Here is a 12,150-nt window from a genome sequence, read left to right as displayed (position 1 = left end):
TTGTAAATCTTAGCTATGAGGATTTGGGGTTCAAGGCTTAGTCACTTGACAATTGAAATAAAATGAGATCAAATGAGACAAGGACTTGAAAATTATTAGTTATATGTAATGACATTAAAGTGAGTAAACACAAAGTATCAAAATTCGAAGTAGAATCAACCCTTTTGTATGCAAATTCAGTCAAGCATTTTTTTATTGCTGAATTCCCCCTCAAATATACATTTGATTAATGCAAAAGCTTAGAAAACCACATCTATGTAATCGAAGTATCCCTCTTAGATGCACAGACCTTTCCACTTGGCTTCCCATTGACTTTGAGGTTGTGTTCCCCTACACTCATATATGCTTACTAGGGATACTACACTCCAACATGACGGATTCTAAGATATATTGTGATAGGGGGGGATGAGGGTTTCAGAAATTATTGTTGCCACAGGAAAGTCTTGCCATGTTTAGTTCAATAATACGGAAGCAAAATGCTCATGTAGAAGGATTTATGGTGGTTTTTCAATTGTGGGAAATAGAAATGCCATACATGATGGTGCTTCTTGGTACAATATTACTGATTCATGGAGAAAGGTTAGTGGTTCATTGGGTGGAACTATACCAATGTGTGGGTGGGGTTGTGCTCATGAGATTCATTTTTTAGTACCATCACAATGAACTACAACCAAATTGACTATTGAGATTCATTTTTTACTGCCATAACAATGAACCACATCCAAATTGGTTATATAAGATTGCATTTTTAAAAGTTAATTTTTAGCTTTAAAGTTTGACATAATAACTATGTTGCATGGGTTCCCGAACCCGGGGGTGGGGTTCTCGAACCCATCCGGGGTTCTCATCCCTAAGTACCGGATTGGGGTTTGGGTGCTTCTGAGAAGAACCCATAAGAACCAGGTTCTTCATTAAAAAAAAATTGGGTTCTTTTGTCTTGACGGGTACGGAGAACCTTGATGATGGTACTTGGAACCCCAAAATCAGGTTCTGTTGGGTTCTTTGGGGTTCATTTTAGTTTTTATATTTTAATTTTTAATTAATTTAATTGGCTTCCCCTAATATTCTAGGTAGCTAGTTCTTCATCTTGTGAGAGGAATTGGAGTACTTATGCCTTTATCCATTTAGTAAAGAGAAATATGTTGGGCTCAAAGAAGGCAGAGAACTTACTGTACGTTCATAGCACACTTCGTCTCATATCTCGAAAAGACCCTAGATACGAGGGTCCTTTCAAGAGATGGGGCCAATACACAAACAATGCTATGTGTGTGGATGAGGAGATACAACCAGATGGTCTTATTGAGCTACCTCCAATTGCTATGGATGAGCAAGAGCCTCAAGATGAGAGTGATCCCTACCTAGAGAGCATGCTAACTGAAGATCTGAGTGATGTTGATTACATCGCTTGAGGAAGCCATTGTTCAGTATTAGATACTTTTATTTGAGTATTTTAAAATTTCCCAGTTCTTGTTTGGAGATTCCTTAAGATAAATTTTGAATGTAGTATGATGATGGAAATATATCGTGATTCTTATTAATATGTAAACTCCAATTTTCACTTGATATCTAACTAGAATTTTTGAAATCTCATTGTGAATGTTGAATGTTCAATGATGTGCATGTTTAAATATTTAAAGTTTAAATCATAAATATTTTACTTTTCTTGTTTAAAGTTGAAAAATATACAAATTCATATATATTATAATTTATAAAATATAATATTTATATTATATATATATAAATTATAATATACCCCCAACGAACCCACGCACCCTATTTCGAAAAATGACGTACCCGTCCCCGTCCCCGCACCCGTACCCGTCCCCGAACCCACGTTTCTAAGAAAATATGTTTTTAGGTTGTAAATGAGTATACAATAAGATAAGAAAATATACATTCCATGCATTTTGATATATTCATAAAATATAATGTTCTTAAAATTTATAAAAAAATAAATAATTATAATTAAAAAATTTAACGATCATCCAAATTAAAAATTTAATTTTTGCCGCAGTTTCTTTCCCGCCTTAGTGTATTCAAATGAATGTTGAGTAGTTGAAAAAAAAGGAAAGTCCATTTTTCCGCATTTTCTTCGCCCCTTAGTGTATTTGAATGAATTTTGTGTAGTTGAAAAAAGAGGAAATACCATTATGTCACATTTTCTTCCCCACCTAAGTGTATTCGAATGAATATTGAGTAGTTGAAAAAAAATGAAAGACCAGAACAAGTTTTCTTCCCCACCTTAGTGTATTCGAATGAATGTTGAGTAGTTGAAAAAAAGTAAAGACCATGGGCACAGTACAATCTGATCTGTGGCTATATGGAAACAAGTACAGGTCATTGGATCAATCTTTAGGGTTTTTAGATCATTGGTCATTCTTAGAGTTGATTTGCAAATTTGTTTTATATTTTCACATGAAATGTATGTTGAGTAGTTGAAAAAAAAAGAAAGACAATGGGCACAATACAATCTGATATGTGGCTATATGGAAATAGGAATAGGTCACTGGATCAATTTTTATGGTTTCTAGATCGACGGCTATTCTTAGAATTGATTTGGAAATTTGTTTTATATTTATATGGAAACAGGTATAGGTAGTTGGATCAATTTTTAGGGTTTCTAGATGGATGGCCATTCTTAGAATTGATTTGCAAATTTGTTTTATATTTTCACATGAAATGTTGCAGTAATTCCGTGGCAGTTATTGTTTCATGGTTGAATTTGGATGCGTTGAGAAATAAGATTGAGGAGGATCTCTTCAATGGCTTATTGTTTCATGGTTGAATTTGGATGCATTGAGAAATAAGATTGAGGAGGATCTCTTCAATGGCTTGCTCACAAAACATGGATCTATTTTTGCTGGGCAAATTTGGACCACGATGGAAGGATCAGAAGCCTTGGTCTTCTTTCAAGAGCCCAAGAAAATACTTGCACAGGTACCCTTTCTCTCCTTTAATTCCTTCTTCGATTTCAATTGCTTCAAACAATCTACCAACTTTTCACCTGAAATTAGGTTATTTGGGTTTTGTTTTTTAATAATTTAGCTTCAAATGAACTAGCCCCACAATTACTATATTGGCAATGAAATTTATATTAAATATACACTGAACTCTTATAGTAGTTTGGTAGTATACCACACTAGAAATTACAAAAATAGTAGTTTGGTAGTATACCACAACAGGAAAACAACGGAAAAAACAACAACGGAAAAAACAGCAACGTAGACTTCTCGGGTAACTCCCTACCCTCCCTCATTTCAATGAAACATAAAAAGATTTTCTTGCTCTCTTTCCATTTCACTGCAGTTCTTAATCAGAAATCTCAATTTCAAGACGGAAGTCTTCATTTTTGAGAAAAAAAACGTATAAAAAATGGAACTGTATGGAACACTGTTTTATACGGTAGTTTTCTTTTTAATGCAAGAAACTGGTTTTTCCAAAAACGGTTCGTTTCTTGAAACTGTTTTATGCAAAACGTTAATCTGGTTCATTAACTTGCAATATGGATCTCTTCCTGATTGGACGTCGACATGAATCATAAAAAGCATTGTTTTCTGGATAGTTTTTGAAGGCATTTTCATAGTCTATGGTTAGAAGTCAACCATATATAGCTTAGGGGCTAACCGAACAAGTTTGTTGCAAATAGGTTGGGTGTTCTCCCTAGTGACAACAACTTGCAATAGTGCTTAATATATCTTTAACAACATTGACTATTTAGGGATTTTATTAGTTAAAGTTATGTTATTTTTTTAATTGTAGCCATTGATGTGTAGCAGTGTATGGTTAAGTTTTTACAATTTTTTTATTTTTTTGCTTTTATTTAAAAGTGGATTTAGTGATTGTATTTAATATTTAAAATGTGTATTTTTATATAAAATTATAAATTTAAATGTATAAGGTTTTTTTATATATATTTTTATAAATTAGTAATGTATATAGATATTTTATATATACTTTTATAAATTAGTAGTTAAATAATTTAGTTAATTTTTCTAGTTAATTAATTATTTTATATAAACAATGGGACACAATATTTCTTTTTTTGCCATTGGTCTAGTTTATAACCTCTCAAATGATTGGAAAAGGATTTTGATAAAACCATCCTATATAAACTTTTATCAACTATTAGACTATCTATAATATTAAATATCATCAACCAAAGACATTAACTTAATATATAAAAAATAATAATTATCTATTATCCATCTCATTAATAGTTTTATCCCATAAATACTTTTTTCATTGGTGATAAGAGATATTATGTTAGGTAATTTGCAATAATAAAGCTTAAGAGCAAGAAGCTATTGATTAATATATCTATAATATAAACATGATTTGAACTATGATAAATATGGAAAGTTTCATAATTACATAAAAATAGTGATAGAAATAATTGTAAATTTATAAAAATAAACAAGTCTCAAAAATCAAAATACAAAATAGAAATCCATCATTTAATAAATTTTAAATACAAAACAAATAGGATTACTACTACAAGAAAATACTCCTCTTCATTTATAAATAATCAGCATAGATCTATCTCTCTCGAGAATCAAAAGAGATCAAATCTCTCTCTCTCTCTCTCTCTCTCTCTCTCTCTCTCTCTCTCTCTCTCTCTCTCTACAAACCTCATTAAGTGAAGAGATTTGACCCTACATTGCAAAAAAATACCATGGACAAAAACCAAAACTAAGCACTCAAGAATTTTATATTTTTTAATTCTTTTTATTTGATTTTGTTTTATTTTGACTGAGTTAAAATTCCAAATACTATAACATATTCCCAAGGTGGAAAGAGTTTCTTGGCACAAAAATCTAACAACCAAAAATATATTAAGAGGGGCCTAGAATAAAATACCTATATTATGACATTTCTTTTCGAGACTTCAAGGTCTCCCTGACTTGTTTTAATTTATGAAAGAAAAATGATGAGAAAAAACTAATAAACTAAATAAATATTAAATACAAAACCATGGAATCTAGCAAAACCATGTGCAAAAACCAGCAAATTAAATGAATATAAAGTACAAAACCATGGAATATAACAAAACTATTGGCCATAACATTTTATCAAAATTTATTTTAACATAAACAAATCTAGGGACTAAAAAAGAATGGTTTGGTAAGTTCTATGTTGGAAATAATACTAAGAGGGGGGGGTGAATCAGTATTATCAAATTCTTATCAATCTATCTTCCTTATTTATACTTTGAATAATTCTTCAAATATTGATCATTACTTTGTATGTCAGTATCATAAAATAATGAGCAGGAGCAAGAAAAGCAAATAGTCACACAAAAGAACATCGGATATAAGGTGGAAACCCAATGTGGGTGAAAACCACCTGCTACAATATGTCTCTATCTTCTTTCAATTAGAAACTCCTTTTACAATGATTTTGTACTGGTGCAGTCCTTTACCAGTACGCCGGCTACAACCTGCAGAGAGCTACAACCCTCTCTCGTTCTCCAGCTTCTCCTGGAAGGGAGCTACAACCCCCTTAGCTCTTGTACTAGCCAAGATACCAGTACGTAGGTGCTGGCCTACTGAAGGCTACAACCTTCTCTTTCTTCCAGGGACCACGTTTCATAAATTTTCAGACTGGATCCATGAACATCAATCAATCATCAAGTATATCTGCATCAAACAATCTCCTTTTCCCAATTAGCACTGAATCAAGTAAACACTTCTCTGACAGCTGTACCCAGAACACAGTAACAGTAACCACACACCAAATTCTGAACCCAGAATACTGCAGCAATAGACAGAGGCAACTAGATCATAATTTAAAGATATACGCTACTTCAACAACCTGAAACCTGCGTGCAGATCTATAAAGGATAGTTCCTTCTTTCAAATATTCAGACACTAATTAACCCAGATTGTCAGATTTATAGATCAAGCATGCGCCTCATATAACAGATCAAAAACATGCAAAGATACTATTATTCAAGCATAAAGATTATGACCCATCAAGAGAACTTATCCTTCTTTATGTGTTAAGGTTCCTCCTTCATTCAGATCCAGATCTGTACCATAACCCAATCACAAATATTTCAGATCTAGCACTTATTAGATATTCAATTCATTCAGATGATACTTTGCCAAATGATCTCCTTCCTCTTTTATAGTCTTAGGCCTTTCACAATACCACGGTCCAAAACCATAATAACACAATACCACGGACCCAATACTTGGGATCAACACTTTTGGATGCAATACCACGGACCAAAACCATAGGATCAAAAACTGTCGGACTAATACCATGAACCAACCATGAAAGTGCGTGAGATCAACACTTTTGGATGCAATACCACGGACCAAAACCATAGGATCAAAAACTGTCGGAATAATACCATCAGCCAACCATGAAAGTGCGTGAAATTTTCTCTTCATGAAAGGAACTTTTTTCTGCATGAAAGTGCGTGAACTTTTTCTCTACATGAAATAAACTTTTCTCTGCATAAAAGTGCGTGAACTTTTCTCTTCATGAAATAAACTTTTCTCTGCATAAAAGTGCGTGAACTTTTCTCTACATGAAATAAACTTTTCTTAGCATAAAAGTGCCTGAACTTTTCTCTACATGAAATAAACTTTTCTATGCATAAAAGTGCGTGAACTTTTCTCTACATGAAATAAACTTTTCTCTGCATATAAGTGCGTGAACTTTTCTGCACTATAATTTATCATCTGAGATGAGTGGGTTTCCATCAAGTACAACATATGTATCATAATGCCAACATTCTAACCATGGGTGATAACATTTTTTTTAAGTTATTTTAGCATAATCATATTTAACAACTAAAAATGAATGATTTTGTATGTTATAACCACAAGTGATATTTATATGTAATATTTAACTAAGTCGAAATTAAAAAAAAATCACAATTTAATAATTTATTTCACTTATTTATATTGATCAACCACACTTGTTAATTGGAAATATTGACTCACATAACAAATTTTAATGGATCCAACAGAATAAAATGAAAATTAATAAAAAATAAATAATATCAAGAAAGAATATCTAAATGTAACTATTAAAATTTAACATAAAAAAAAATTTACCATACAAAACCATATATATGATGCATTAAAATAATTAATATAAAACATGACTACATATAATAATCATTTAATCAATACAAATACAAATATGAGATAGCCATTATACACTTTAACAATAATTATGGTAAAAAATGTATACTAGCCTAGATCCATCTTAATTTTGGATATACCAACACCCTAAAGGGATCAAATCTCTTTTATAAATTAGTAATGTGTATAGATATTTTATATATATTTATAAATTAGTAGTTAAATAATTTAGTTAATTTTTTTTTCTCACAAACTAGCAATTTAATATCTAGTTCAACTATATTTTTAAAATATATTATTTTTATTACTATAAAGATTAATTTTCTATTATAATGGATTAAAGATAAATGTTTGAAAGTTTTCTCCTTAGATTTTGTCTTCAAACATGTTGTAGTATTTATGGTTCTCCAAGTGGTAATATTTTGAGACAACCCTCTATTTTTAGCTCTATATCCAATGGAGATCAACTCAATCTCCACCATCATTTTACCCAACCATGAAAACAATAACCCAATAACTGTGTGGAAAATGATACAATAGATCCCAAATTTGAGGTCCACTCATGTCACATCCAGGAATATATATAATGTATGTGGGATCATGTACTCATTCGGAAAATGCAAATGCTAAATCAAACTTGAATTTGGTGCCAAGTGTTTCTTCACTATTGTATTTTCCCGCCTAGAGGATCAAACATGGGTATTCAAGAATGGCTTATGTGAGAAATGGGAGCTTTGTTGATCACTATAAGTATTAAGGAATGGCCAATGTGAGCAGCTAAAGCCTATGAGCGACTACCTATGAACCATAATATTCGAGAATGTTAATGATGAATGATTGGTTTTATGTTTCATATTTTTCTTGTTTTTTCTCTCTCCTCATTTCCTGAATGTTAAACAAATGCTTGGTAGTATGTTTCATATTTGTCTTGTTTTTCTCTCTCCTCATTTCTTGAATGTGAAATCTCCAAACTTTGTTTTCATCTCGTTGTCATTTATCGTTTCGTTTCCCCTTTCTGGTTTCTAGTAACATAGATTTCAAGCCCTTCCTTTTAGATTTGGTTGAATTTCTGCATTGCTCTCAACTCCAAAATTAGGTGATAGAAGGGATGGGTAGAAAGTTTGGTACACGAGATAGAGTTAAAGAGGAAGAAACATTGAGTCAGACACAACGAGATTCCTTTTGTGGGGTAAAAGGATCACAACAAGGCCACAATAAGCCCCCAATAGAGAATGAAGATGCTACCGCATGCAGTCGTAACAATCAGAGTATGGTGCAACGTCATATATTAAGGTCCACCAATGACATCATATTAGCAAAAATATATGCATGAAAATAGATTGAAACAAAATGAAGGGAAACCCTCACTAACTTGTCAGGCCCTTACGGAATAATCAGGCAACATTTGGGTATGAAAAATCAGGGATCCCTTCTTCAAAGTCCCTGTTTTGTTTTATAGATCTCTTCATATTGATAGATGGCATTGACCCTCCTCGAATGGTCATTGGATGAGTGATGGGTAGTTGCATTCCTTAAACTTCCTCGCAACTGTTTGATTTTTTTTTTAATTTAAAACTTTTATACAGAACTTTGATTATCGCATTTTTTAATTTCGTGCATATGTTTTCCACTCATGCCACATTTGTTTAAATAAACTACATATTTATTTTCTTTTGATTACATTTCTCAAATATGGTTGTGGATTTATCCTGGACAAGTAATGAAAATAAGATATGTTCCAGGGAATTGAACATATGTATTTTCATCACATGTATCGATATACTTTGACAGCATGGGCACAGAAACTCGAACCCATCGCTTCATCGCACTATGGACAATAGAGACTTTCCTAGCTATTGAGCACAACACATAGACCATATCATTCGAAGTTATATTGGTGTTATTCTTCCACCTTGAGATGGATATATATTTGTTTTATTGCAGCAGGGAAACAACCGCTACATTACGATATGTCAACTATACTCAAAGGCAAAAACTATTTTTCCTGTACAACCACGTTGAGAGTAATAAGTATCTTCCCATGTGCAATCATATCAACAAGTTCCATTTTGCTAACTCATTGTGTTTCTCATTCCAATGACTTCCATTATCATGCAAGTTTCTCCTATCACTTTTTGCCTCCATGAAAGTTGATAAGAAAATGATAAGACAATGTTAAATGTCAAATTTTAGCAGACATTCTGAAAACCTTTTTGATCCATTTTCTAACATGGTCCACAATTTGCTTTGATAGTAATATGATGTATCTCTTCCAAAACTTGATTGTCTTTCATAGCTGGATAACTAATTTGATAAATGATTTCTTTAAATTTGTCTTGGACTCGAACGCTATTGGATGTTCTTGAAGATGGGCCAAGTGTTCACCCAAAATGTCCAAACATATCAATAACAACATATAGTGTAATAGAAATATTCATCCTCATCCAATTATTAAATGTGGAAAAATTCCTCTAAAAGCCTATATTTCCCATACACTGGGGCTATTACTTATATAACCCTTGGTTTTAGTTTCTCTTGCATGTTTGGTGATTCAGGTGGAATATGTCAAAATATAGAGTTCCTTGATGTCTTCACTCCAACTTCTTGGATGCCATCTCATAGAAAGGCTCAAAGGATATTCCAAATATTATCTTTAGAGGTGGTTGTTTCGACCTGAAAGGCCGAGTATCCATGCCATCAGTCACACTCTTCTATCCATGTGTACATTACTAAGCAATTTATCACCAATAAACATTGTTGCAAGATAATAATTGTTCAAATAAATTTCTGAGATGTTCTGGATATCTAAAGGGATTTCCTTATAAAGCTCAAGTTCTGCAAAGCATCCAACATATGGATCATGAAATAGTGGATCCTCACACTAATATATTCACCATGGGACTGAGACAAAGATATACAAATTGTAAACTCCCTCATGTAATGAGAAAGTGGTGTTCGAAACTCTCCATGTTAGAATTGACATTCTTACCATATTCAAATGGTGTCCTTCCTCAATGTAAACAATTCTTCAATAATATGGCCACTCTCCCACATGTGTCACTTCTCCCAATCCCCACGCTTAATTGGCACACTGCACCTACGCATTTCATTTGACTATGTGTATGTCTTGGTACTTTATATCCATTGTAGTGGGCCTTCATCCCTCTTCTATTACAAAGCAGACTTCTCAGGCTAGGGGAAATCACAACTCCCTGCCCTCCCTCATTTCAATGCAACACAAAAATATTTTCTTGCTCTCTTTGCATTTCATGGCTGTTCTTCAATCAGAAATCTCAATTCCAAGCACTTCCTTCCAGATTTGGTTGAATATTTTCATTTCTAACAACTCCAAAAGTAGGTGATAGAAAATATGGGTAGAAGGCTTGGTACCCAAGCTATAGTTAAAGAGGAAGAAACATTGAGTCAAACACTGGAAGATTCCTCTCGTGGGGTAAAAGGATCACAACAAGGCCATAGTAAGCCCTCGAGAGAGAAAAAATATGCTACTACATGGGGTGGTAACAATCAAAGTATGGTGCAATACTATATATTAAGGTACCATTATCATCCCCTCAAGACTTCGATTGCTGAGGAGAGGGAAAATATTTTAAAAGTAGAATCTGGTAAATTTGATGCTGTAATTAGCAAAGTGGAAAGCTTGCACAATTTTGTTTAGAGGCCTCGTGAGCAAGTTACAGATGTTGATACCATCTTTGATCTCACATCGACACTCGTCACTACTGTTAACAGATCACAAAACAATGATGGTGATACTCTAGTTGATTTTATTAGTAGTGATATTCTAAGAAACTATAATGACCAGACATAAGCAGGTCTTTGGAGGGAAATGAATATCAACCCAAATATCATGGAGAAATATTGGGCTTTTAGCTGCTTCTGTTTTCCAGCATGTGGAAGGAATTTGCACTATGCTTGGACCAATGGATAATGAACCCAAGCAAAGGAAAGCTATAATACAGAGAAAACAGACTAAGCCGACGGAAAGCACTTGACCTAAAGTAGTGAAAGAGTCCTCGGAAGATGAAAAATTAGAAACAGACAAGAATATGGGAAGCATATTTAACATTTCGCGAAAACAAAACCAAGCCAGATTAGAGAATTTGGTTCGAAATAGAATATCATTTTCCTAGACAGTAGAAAACATCTTTGCATTATCATTTCTAGTAAAGTATGGCAGAGTTGAAATAAATGTCGATGAAAATGGAAAAAATTTTGTTGTCCCCAAAAATGCTCGCAGAGCTACAGAAATGGCATCTAGAGAAGCTTCTTACAGCCAACTTTTTGATTTTAAAAACTTGAATTTTATGATGGAAATTGTTGAAATTGGTGAGGAGTTGATGCCTCATAGAACCAATCCACTTATGATTCCTTGCTCTGAGAAGGCTGTAGAGACTCATATCAGAGAGATTTCAAGAAACAGGGGCAGAGTGGTACCTGCAACTCTTGAGGTGCAGGAGGTTTAATGTGGAAGTGATGATGGTGGTGGAGGTCTTCAAATACCAACACCGAAGAAGTGAAATAAGTGTCTCCTATGACTTTTGCTACTTTTTTGGGCGCTTTTTGTTGGAAACTATCTCTGTTTCTATTAGTGCACTGTAATTCATACAAGAATCTAATCTTTAATTTAAGAAATATGGTATATAAACAATGCTATCTTGTTCTCATAATTAGTTATAATTAATTTTACAGGCAATGTAAACCCCCGATCATGTAGTACACCCCTTTAGGCATGGTTCCAAGGCCTGGGTAGAAGACTGACATCATGTAAAAGGAAATTGTTAATGTAATATGTCAAGTTAGATCTGTTAAACCATGATTAGTCTCCTTGTGACAGTATGTTGTAGTTTTATGTTTAAAAAGTATTTTGAGATGCCACACAAGAACAAAGTTTCTGATTGTGTAGCTGATTTAATTTGAGAATACATAGAGATGAGAGTAGGGTAAGGCCATGCGAAAATAGATGTAAATACAAAGGTTCAAAAAACTAGCTAGCAGTGCTTACCATACCCAAACCCTTTTACTGGCACTATAG

This window comes from Pinus tabuliformis, chromosome J, assembly GCF_031772625.1.
Source record: "Pinus tabuliformis cultivar Carrire ecotype Pingquan chromosome J, CPIR1, whole genome shotgun sequence".
In the NCBI taxonomy this organism is placed as follows: Eukaryota; Viridiplantae; Streptophyta; class Pinopsida; order Pinales; family Pinaceae; genus Pinus; species Pinus tabuliformis.
This window is presented reverse-complemented; position numbering follows the sequence as displayed.